The sequence below is a fragment of the Lichenostomus cassidix genome, chromosome 19, assembly GCF_008360975.1.
Source record: "Lichenostomus cassidix isolate B80296 chromosome 19, HeHo_3.0, whole genome shotgun sequence".
NCBI classification, from domain to species: Eukaryota; Metazoa; Chordata; class Aves; order Passeriformes; family Meliphagidae; genus Lichenostomus; species Lichenostomus cassidix.
In genome coordinates this window covers 10,364,449-10,374,711 of record NC_139499.1, presented here as the reverse complement: position 1 = coordinate 10,374,711, position 10,263 = coordinate 10,364,449, and positions in this window count along the sequence as shown.

The window sequence follows — 10,263 nt, the reverse complement described above, 5'->3', positions numbered from 1 at the left end:
CAACATTTTAAATGCCAGGTGCTTTAGTGACAGAGTTTTTGCTGCCAAACAAAATTAATGTTTGTTTCTGCTTGGCATCTTTATTTACAGAAACTTTTAATTTTTTATTTACTTCATCCATTCTGTAGTAGCAAACCAGACTACAACTGGATAATAGGCTGCTGCAGTCACCTTGGAAGTTCCCTCCACAAGCAATTCTTACACAGCCAGGACCAGATTCCCTGTGTCCGAACTCTGTTGGGACACTGTGGGAGAGCAAAGCTCCTGAGTTCACAGATCTCAGTGAACCTATAAAACCATCTGTAGTGTCTGCTGAGATCTGATGTCCTGATGTCTGTACAGCAAAAAACAACCTCCCTGTTTCAAACCCAAATTAATTGTTATTTACCCAGACCTTCCTTATCATAATCCACAAAGTCTCCCTTCAGTCCTCCCAGGCTAAGACAAACATCTTGAAATGTGAGATTCTCTCTCATTTGCCCCAGTCTGGAGCATGTGGGGTGTGGCCAGATACAGCATGGGCCATTGTCCAAGTTTTGGGAATGATGAAGCTGCAATTCCATTAATCCCTCCTGGACACCTGACCACAGGCGAACTTCCATAGACTTTAGTCAGCTTTATCATGGTTGGGATAGGCAAACAATTTTACTCCATAAAACAAATAATTGGAAACTCAAGTTAAAATTTTATTCATCACATTGTTTTCCCCTCTCGTTATAATTTAAAATCACATCAGAAGTCGCTGATGTAACAGACTTTCAGGTTCAGCCTGTAGGTACAAAATGTCTGATAACATGTTCCAGGGCAAGCAGATTGATCAAATCCCGTAGGCAAGGGCTGGAATATCAGACTCTAGAATCCTTGAATGCATTTAAAAGATCCGATTCAAATAAATGCAGCTTACAGGAAGAGTTCTACCTATCATGTTAGGGCACAGAGAAGGTCTAAGTTAGGATATTGCTGACACCACTGCTGTACTGCGATTAAAATATGGCTTTTGATTAGTAAACAGATGGATTTTGATCTGCATCATGAGCCTGAATGAATTTGTTGCCAGTTCTTGAAGCGATTTGTGTTCTTGGAATCAAACTACCAAACAGTAACAGATGTGAGTACATTGAGCTGTCAAGAGCTTAATGGAGTAAAACTGAGATCACTACCCAGTTTCAGAGAAGGGTTAAGGGGATCCCTTTTTGAAAGCTAATTATTTAGGACAGCACACCTGTCATTAGGCAGCAGAAGATACCAAAAATTAACCATTATCTCGCATGAATTCTCACTCTGCCACATGTGGTTGAAATGATAGACAGAGTTGTAGCTCAAAATTAATTGAGCTTTCAAATTGGGAGAAAGTGGGAGAAAAAAATTATCTAGGGTTATTAAAACCAGTTGAAATCACTAACACAGCACACCTTCTATTAGTATAAAACATTTCCTTTCAGTTCTTAATAATGTAAAGTCAATTTGGTACACAAAACACTGACAATTAAATCCAGCAGACATGCAGCAGACGAGACATCTGTTTTCAGTGTGGTATGGGAATAGAGAGCAGAGCCTGGCCATGCAGGGAGGCAATTGCAGGAAAAGCCAGGTTTGGGATGCTCAGGGCTCTGAGCAGGGGCAGGGCTCTGCGTGGGGATCTGCAGGACTGACAGCTCCAAGCAGGCTGTGGGCTGGGACCTGGCAGAGGCCATGGGAGAAATGATAGAGAGAGCCCAGCACCTTTCAGCCAAGGGCAGCCCGGGGTGACACTGTGACACTGCGAGCAGAGGTGGCTTCTGTGCACAGCCCTTTGTTACATCAGCTGAGTGAAGTGGGAGCTCTGTTAGTGGTTACACCCCACCACTGGCTGTGCTTGCATGACCCAGCTCATCTTGCTCAATGAAGGCAGCAGCTGCTGCTTTCCCTGATGTAAAGATGAACGTGTGGAGTCACAGTTAGAGCTGTGAAGATGCCGTCTAGCACTTTTTGTCCCAAATAGAATGGGATGTAAAAGCTTACCCTTAGGGTCAGGCTGCAGAATTGCCCAGAGGCCCCTGAGTCCCACAGCTCACCAGCTGCTGGTGGCAGCCTCACCTCCTCTCCCTCCATGCCAGCCTGGCTTGGGGGAAATCACCTTCCAGCAAGGGACACTGATATTTGCAGTGCTTATCCGATTCTTCAAATGTGAACAATTTAGGTTACTCACCGATCTTCACTAGTTTTGTTGCTGTTGTAAAAGTAACTGTGGTGAGTAATGCTCATCTGCAGGATTAAAATTGCCTTTTCCGAGTACTTTCCAAGGAGCAGTGTTTCCAACATTTTGGAGGCTGTGATGATGACAGTGTGTGTCTGGGGATGGAGGGCTCTGATGGTGGTGGGCTTGGGGGTGATTCTGTGCAGGTTGCTATATGCAAGTAGTTTCACTCGTGCAACTCATGCTGTTAAAATCACTCACCTGATGCTGGCAAGCAGAGAGGCTCGAAAACCCCGGCATGGAAATGAGAGGAGACACTATGGCTGGCAGTGGACGTGCAGAAAGGAGGGAGAAGTCTTTGTTACTCTCCCTTTCTGTGGTACAGAGGATGCACAGTGCTGACCCTGGGGCTCCTTTGCAGAAAAGTGGATTTATAATTCTTAGGAGATTGCTGCATTTCTACAGGAGATTTGGGTGCATATATAACTACCTCCATAGGAGCCTTTCATCATTTAGCATCCTACTGATGCCTGCTTTTCCTCTCCACAGGAATCCTGCCCTGGAATGATTGTAAATTATGAGGCAGAAATCTTTGATCACTCACCAATTAACTCCCTTCCTTTCAACATGTAAAGCTCTGTACAAGGGAGCGCTGGTGACTTCAGTATGGAGAGAAACATTTAATTTCAACATATTGGGAAGTTGGTTACCTGCTACTTATTCCTGAACAGAAGATCTCCTCTGTGGTTGTTCTTTCAGACTGTTTGTTTCAATGTAAGCACAAATCCAGTGTGTGAGTGCTGGTACTTTCTACATCTGCTCTTACAAAAACTGAAATCTTCTAGTCAAACATGGATCTTTGAACTTCATAGATTATTTCAGTGAGAAGTAATACATTGTTGAAAGCAGAGAGATTGAGGTGGAGAGAGGAGGTTCACTTGTTATCTTAAACTTCTCCTTTTTTTTTTGGAAGATAGTGAGAAGCAGTAAAATTGTCAAGGTCTGGCTCAGCTTGGGGAGTGGGCACAGCGTTGGCTTAGCACTGCCCCTGCTCTTGGGGTCACAGTCCCAGCTGGGCTGAGCTGGAGCTGATGCTCTCAGGGATCACATTCCTCCTGTGTTTTTAGATCCACAAAGAGAAAGATTTGCTTTCCTTTTGAATGAAGGATTTTTCAGTTGTATTCTGCATGATTTCCAGATACTTTCCAAATGGCAAACACCACTTGTAAGGCTGTGGCAGCATGGCTTCAACCAACACACAAGGGACTGAAGGCAGTTGTGAGTTGCCCCTTGATGTGAGCTGGGGCAGCAGCTTGCCAAGTGATCCTGTTTGCAGAGTTAGGTTTGGTGTTTGCATATTTTTGACTTTCTAGAAACCATTGTTGAGTTTTAGCACAGTCTCAAGTTCTTATCTTCTAGTAAGTTTAGGACTTTTATCTTCTTAACTCTACACTGTCTTACTCATTCCTTCCCAGCGGGAACTGCCCCACATACTGAATGCAGCAGTGGCAACCACAGAATTAGACTCTCACTTCCCCTGTGAAAACATCGCAAAGTTTCTCTTGAATTTTGTTCTACTTTTGTTAAACCCATGAAGTGATTTTTAGCTGTAAAATAAGTTTTACTGACTCTTGCTCTCCCAAAGCAGATATCTAAAATAAACCCAGTGATTATTAGCTAGGTATGTTAGAGTAACTATTAAAAAATGGGGGAGATTAGTGTCACCACTGAAACAGGCAGATCTTGTAATGGAAAACAAGTTTTCAAGGTAGGAAAAACCAAACAGCCTCAAACAAGTGGTGTCAGGATAAACAGAGAAGGGTGTGAAGTCCCTTTTGCAAGACCACAGGATTAAAGCAGGGTGTTGCTCTGGAAGCAGGTTCCTTATGACCTGTGGAGCTCTGCAGAAGCCCTGGCAGCTCTGAGAGGCTGCCTGGGTACGAGGGGCTGCTGGGGCATGGAGGGCTGCTGGAGTCTAGCAGCTGGCGGGGAGTACAGCTGAACCACCTTCTTTTGCCATTTTTTAAAGAATACAACAGTTACATTTGCTCTTTATTTTTCTTTCATTATTTTCCAGCAAAAAGAAACCTTTTCCTGCTAGGATGTCTTAAAGTAAATGTGTTGTAGGAATTTGGGTTTTATGGGTATGTCTTCATTCACAGTCAGTACATAACTGCATTAAACTGTCTTTACCTGGAGAGTTTTGAAAATTATATTAAACCAAGCAGTCACATCGCTGCCCAAATGACATAGATCACTTACAAACTGAGATGCTCCCTTCTGCCCTCAAACCAAAAGCCCTTTCAGAGGAGAGGTGTTACCACCCACCACCTGTCTCTCCAGCTGTCAAGGTCCTGAGTCTGTTCATTAACCACGGGCAGCTCTTTTAAATTATGCACCTGATTGTACGTTTTCAGGAGGCTATTGAGCTGAACTGACAAATACCCTGTCCATGGTGGTGGCTGGGTTATAGGCTGTACTCTGGAGGAAAAGGCTTTCTCCATCATTGTGGTCATATTCCTTTAACTTCCCCTGATGGAAGCAGCACTTGACACAGGGCACAGGGCTGGCATGTGCCCAGCTGTCTGTCGTCTCATGGCTGTGTTATCCTGGGCTTCAACCCCCCCCTCGGTGGGGGATTCTGCCCGGTGGGCAAAGCTGGGTACTGGCTTTACACTGGTCTGAGCCCAAATGCAGTTTCAAAGGTCTATTGCGTTTAAGGTTTCTTTCCTTTAGAAGCGAGCCATAAAAAATTACAGTAAAAATAGGGTGAAAGTGGACTTTCTTCCTTTTGCTAGATTGGTTTTTTTACAGTCCAGTTAAAGCATAACAGCTCGCTGAATATCCAGGAGGCCATGGGGAAATCTACAAAAAAATGCAATCCACAAGCAAAAAAGCAAGTGAAGAAGGAAAGCAACCTGCCCTGTGGTACAATTAAAAGTGAACTCCAACAATAGGTTCCCCAAATGTGCTTGGGGAACACAATAAGCCAAAGGCTGGTTCACTAGAGATCGTGCATGCCACATAACCACTGCTCCTCAAGCATCCCAGAGGGCTTTGCACACATGGATGACCTGCATGCCTTTGTAGCCTCTGAGGGCTCACCCTTTGACAGATGAGAAACAGGAGTTTATTGAAATCAAAGGTGGCTGAAATAATCCAGCACAAACATTCAATTTCAAAGCCATTACTCCCACTCCTCCTCCAGCCCTCCCTGCCAGGCTCATAGCAGAAGGCCAGGGAAGATGTTGCTTGGGGTGGGCTTGGGCTGCTGTGCCAGGAGCTCCTCCCTTTGCCACTGTGGTGAGTGGGCTCCTCGTTTGGGGTCCCCCACCAACAGCCTGGTGCTGTCTCAGTGCTCTGATGTCCCTGTCCCTGTGCATGCCCACATGGCCGTGTATGCATGGGCACAGCAGCAGCATCCTGAGGAGAGGGGAAAGGGCTTTTTGCAGTCGGGGGCAAAATAACTGCAAGTTGCTGATCGAGCCCTGGGATGCAGCAGGCAGGAGCAGCCAGAGCAGGAGCCAGCTAAGCAGAAATATTGGCCTACATTATTTTCTCCGCCTGGTGGAAGGCATGCGAGTTTCTATGGCAACTTGTGTTTTCTGTTCATCAGGCCTACTGACTCACTTCTGGGGGAGCTGTGGAGAAAAAAGATTGTTTTCTTTCTGTGCCAAGTCAAGTGGCTCCTTTCCTGCAGCCCAGAGCTCTTGTCTGAGGGCTTCTGGTCGGGGTTTGTGACTGGTGTGACTTTGCAGCATCAATTTAGGGCCACAAGAAAAGACAGTCGAATGTGACAACATCTCCATCCTCTTGAGAATACATAGGCAATTGAGTTAAATTTATCTGCATTACAAGAAGATGACAGTCCAGCTGGAACCCTGGGATGGTCAGGCTGGTGCTGGTGGCAGCACAGAGCTGTGCTGGATGGCAGCGTGGTGACTCCCAGCATGTGGCAGTGTCATGGGGTGGCCCAGAGCACACACCCTGGGTGAGCTTGTGAGTGCTGATGGGATAAAATGATCAGAGAGGCCCAAAGGAGACGTTGCTGAGGGTGGTTGTTGTAGAGGGAATCAGAGCTGACGAAGGCACAGCTTCATGGGAGGAGTAGACACGTGTGCAGAGCATGGACCCAGGCAGAGCAGAACATGTTGGTTCCTGAGCACCTCATCACCTCAGCTTTTCTAATAGAGAAACTTTCCTGGATAACCAAGCTCTATTTTCCAGCAGAGCCCAGGGATGCTGAGTAACCATTTTTCGTTGAAATGGAGGGGAGCTTTGCATCCACTTCTCTCAGGCTCCACTGAAATTTCCAGCTATTATACCCTAGAGAGCACTGCAAACACCCGCATGACCAGCAATTCTTCTGATGCTTTTTCTTTTGCCTAATCACAAACATATGGTACACTTTAAGGGAGATTATCCTTACATTGTTAGCTTTAAAATGAAGCCTTCTTCCAGCTTTCCAAGGTCACAGCAGCTATCCAGTTAAATGCTAGAGCAGAAATAAAACGTTAACGCAGCATGACCTTGGTCAATCAGTTAATCTTTCCCTACCCTATTTACTCCAGCAAAATCAAAATCCATCCCCACACACTGCAGAGTGCTTTGAGATCCTGGGGTGAAAGGTACATCATAAGCTAGAGTATTAATTATTGAAGGCCTGATAGTGTGTGTGGTGCTGGAGGGAATGTAGATGAATTTACTGTTGGTGTGTGTTTGTTGGTGCACAGCTGTGACATACATTGTTAGAGGTGGTGCGGCCACCAGTGAGCCACCAGTGAGCACCTGAGCCTCAGAACAACTCCGAGGTGTGTGAGGGTTTGAGCAGCAACAGTATGGCTGCAGGGAGTGAGAATGGTGTAAAAGACTTTGTCAGCATTTGACGGGGAGCTCCTCGTTAATTACCCTGCGAGAGGTCAGGGTGCAGCCAGCTGTCTGCTGTCACCTGCAGAGTGGCACGTTGGTACCTGTGTGTAATGTGGAGGGGCAGAGGCTCCTGCCTCTTGTTCCCTGTTGCTACTGCAACCTTGAGGTTTTCTGGGAAAACCTATCTTAAAATTGCTCATAAATAGGTTTTCTGGCTGTTACATTAAGCTGGATTACACAGCATAGAGCATTGATTTTTAGATTTGAGAATGCTGAATAATTTATGTGCACATTGCCTCCTAAACCAGACTGTGGCTCTGTGATGGCTCTGGCCTTTCCCAGAGCAGATGCAGACAACTGTGGTAGGATACAGCCAAACTTCCAACTCTCTTACTTTTTAGTATCTGCTTTAAAAAAGGCAAGTAATTCCTAATATAATTTTGTTACTGAGGTTTTATTTTAAAGTGTCTAGGAGTGTTATCCCACAAAGCATGATTTTTAGAGCTGCTGTTCCTTAAAACCTGCTTTTGCTATTGTTCTATTTTAATATGGCTGTATATTACGATATCCAAATGTTTGATACAAGCATGAGTACATAGAAACAGCAAAAGGAGAACTGTCTTTTCATGAACCATGCAGCTGTTTATCATAAATCTAAATAAAACCCTTTTTCAGACCTTTTATCAAATTTAATTGGCTTGTGCCATTCAAGCACTTCTATTTTTTACATGTATATTGTAGAATGCATTTAAAATAAAAAGTATGTTGGCACTGAAGTTATTTAGCTGGTGTTAGCACTGTCCTTGAGCACTCTCTCTGAAGAGCTTAATGTACTCCCGTGTAGGTTTAAGTCAGGTTCAGACATTGATGATAGGTTTGTAATTTTTCTAACAACTTCATTTTATTTTTAATATTCTGCATCTTTACTGATTGTAGCAAACAGGGTGGAATGTGTTCATTTTCCCCTTGCACTGGGTCAGCTTTGGTTAAGTCATCAAACGAAAGAAACATCTATTAAGTGTTCTTTTGCTGAGTCCTCAATTTAAATGAACTTGCAGGGAGCAGCAAATATTTTCCCTCCTATTTTCTGTAGCCCAGTTCCTGCGTCCCTCGGAGGTCACAGCCTCCCTGGAGAACAGCCTGACTGCTGCGAAACGCTGCTCCGGACAAGTCCAAATGCCGTTATTCAGCAGCCCTGTAATAATCTCCCTTAAATACACCAGCTCCCATCCATCAAATGGCTGACCCTCAGGAACTGGAATCACACAATGCCAGTACCAAACTGCTCTGTGCCTTCACCAAAGCCGTGCATTATCCTCACACGATGGTGTTATAACCGATGGGTTATTGACACTGTGTCTGAGGCTGACATTTGTTGTGGGGTATTGACAAGGATTGCCCAGGGCTGGGGATGGATGGCTGCTTGTGGCACTTTGCATCCTGTCCCCAGCACCCCTGCCTGCCCTTGGGTCCACAAAGATGGAGACAGGGATGCTCTGCAGGGCTGAGACTGTGGCCATGGCTCTGCAGGGAAGGGCCTTGAGTAGGGTCAGCCTTTTTGCTATGTGGGGAAACACAGGGTGTCCTTTCCAGCAGCAGCATAAGCCCTACATGCAGATGCCTTGATCAGGAAATCCAGGCCTGTTTTACATTGCACATCCCTCATATGTGCCAGATGAGATTCACCCATCCAAACTATTACATGCTCATTTCTGACATGGCTGTTTCTCCAACATATTCTGTTTTGGTTGGGTTGTTTTTATTTTAGTTGTAGACTTACACAGCTCTTTGTGGAACTGCATTAAAGACAAGAACTGGTGTGACGTGTACAGATCTCACAAATACTGTACATGGTAGAAACTGCTCCCCCTGTATTCACCAGCCACAGACTGGTTTGAATTGGAAGAGATCTCAAACTTCATCCAGTTCCAAACCTCTGCTATGGGCAGGGACACCTTCCACTATCCCAGGTTGCTCCAAGCCTCATCTAGCCTGGCCTTGGACATTGCCAGGGATGGAGCAGCCACAGCTCCTGTGGACAACCTGTGCTAGCGTCTCCCCCTCATTCTTCACCCCCACAGGGAAGAATTTCTTCCCATTATCCAATCTAACCCTACAGGAATTCCTGCAGGAAGGTCAGGATAGCATCAAAGATGACTCCTGGGCTGGATGATCCTGCGGGATCGCTGCGGGATCGCCGAGCGGGATGCGGCTGCGCGGGGCTCCCTCTGGCGGCGGCTGTCGGAACTGCCCGGCGGCGCGGGGCTCGGTGGCGGAGCTGCCGCGGCACCCGCGGAACGCTGACTGGGAACGGCGGCCCAGCGCTGCCCCGGGGTGTCTGCGCTGCCCCGGGGGCGTCAGCGCTGTGGCGGCCGTTCATTTACACAGGAGAACACGGTCGGGTCAAAATCGCTCGGTAGCTGAGGTCTCCGGGGTTCATCACTTGGCGCGACTTTTAATGCAGTTAAAAGGTGACTCTAAGCCACCCAGAGGTCATTCCAGTTCTCAGGGGGGAAGAATTGTGTTTCTCCGTGTATTCTGTCCATTAAATTCTATAATTCCAAGCGGTATTTTAATCACAGAGCATATTTGCAGCACACTGTGATGATGTGTTCAGTGTTCATGTCTCCTTTAGCCATTGCTCCAGACCTGGGAGACCTCAGCATGCAGCCTATGGACTTTGGATGGACCTTTCCCTCCCTATATTCCTCAGCAGTTGCAGCAGCCTGTTGTGCAGCTGAGCACAGCCCTTTCCTGCTGCACAGAGTATCCCTGCACTGTTGCAAACCACACAAGGTCAGGTTCTTACCTGCTGAGAGACCTCCACAGCTGATACTGCCCTGTGTTTCCTTCCACACTGGCCCCATCTGTAGCTCAAACCTGGACCCGCTCAGATTGCCCAAGTGAAGCCCACAGGATGTGGCAGCATGCGGGGAAAAGGCAGCCTCAGGTGTGAACCCCAGGAGCCCTACAAGTGTTTGGGTCTTCCCTTGAGCTCATCTGTAGCAGCATGTGCTGTTATAGTAGAAATATTATGCATTATATATTATTGGCATAATATAAACTGTCCTTCTGTTGTGCTGAAGTTCCTGGACCAGTATGGGGATTACTGGGTAAAACCAGGAGGAATCTGGAGAGTGTCTGAGAGCCTGTGAATCTGGTGCTAGCACTTGCTGGTGCTGCCCCAGGGTGGATGTCAGGTGCTGCTGTGGGAGGAA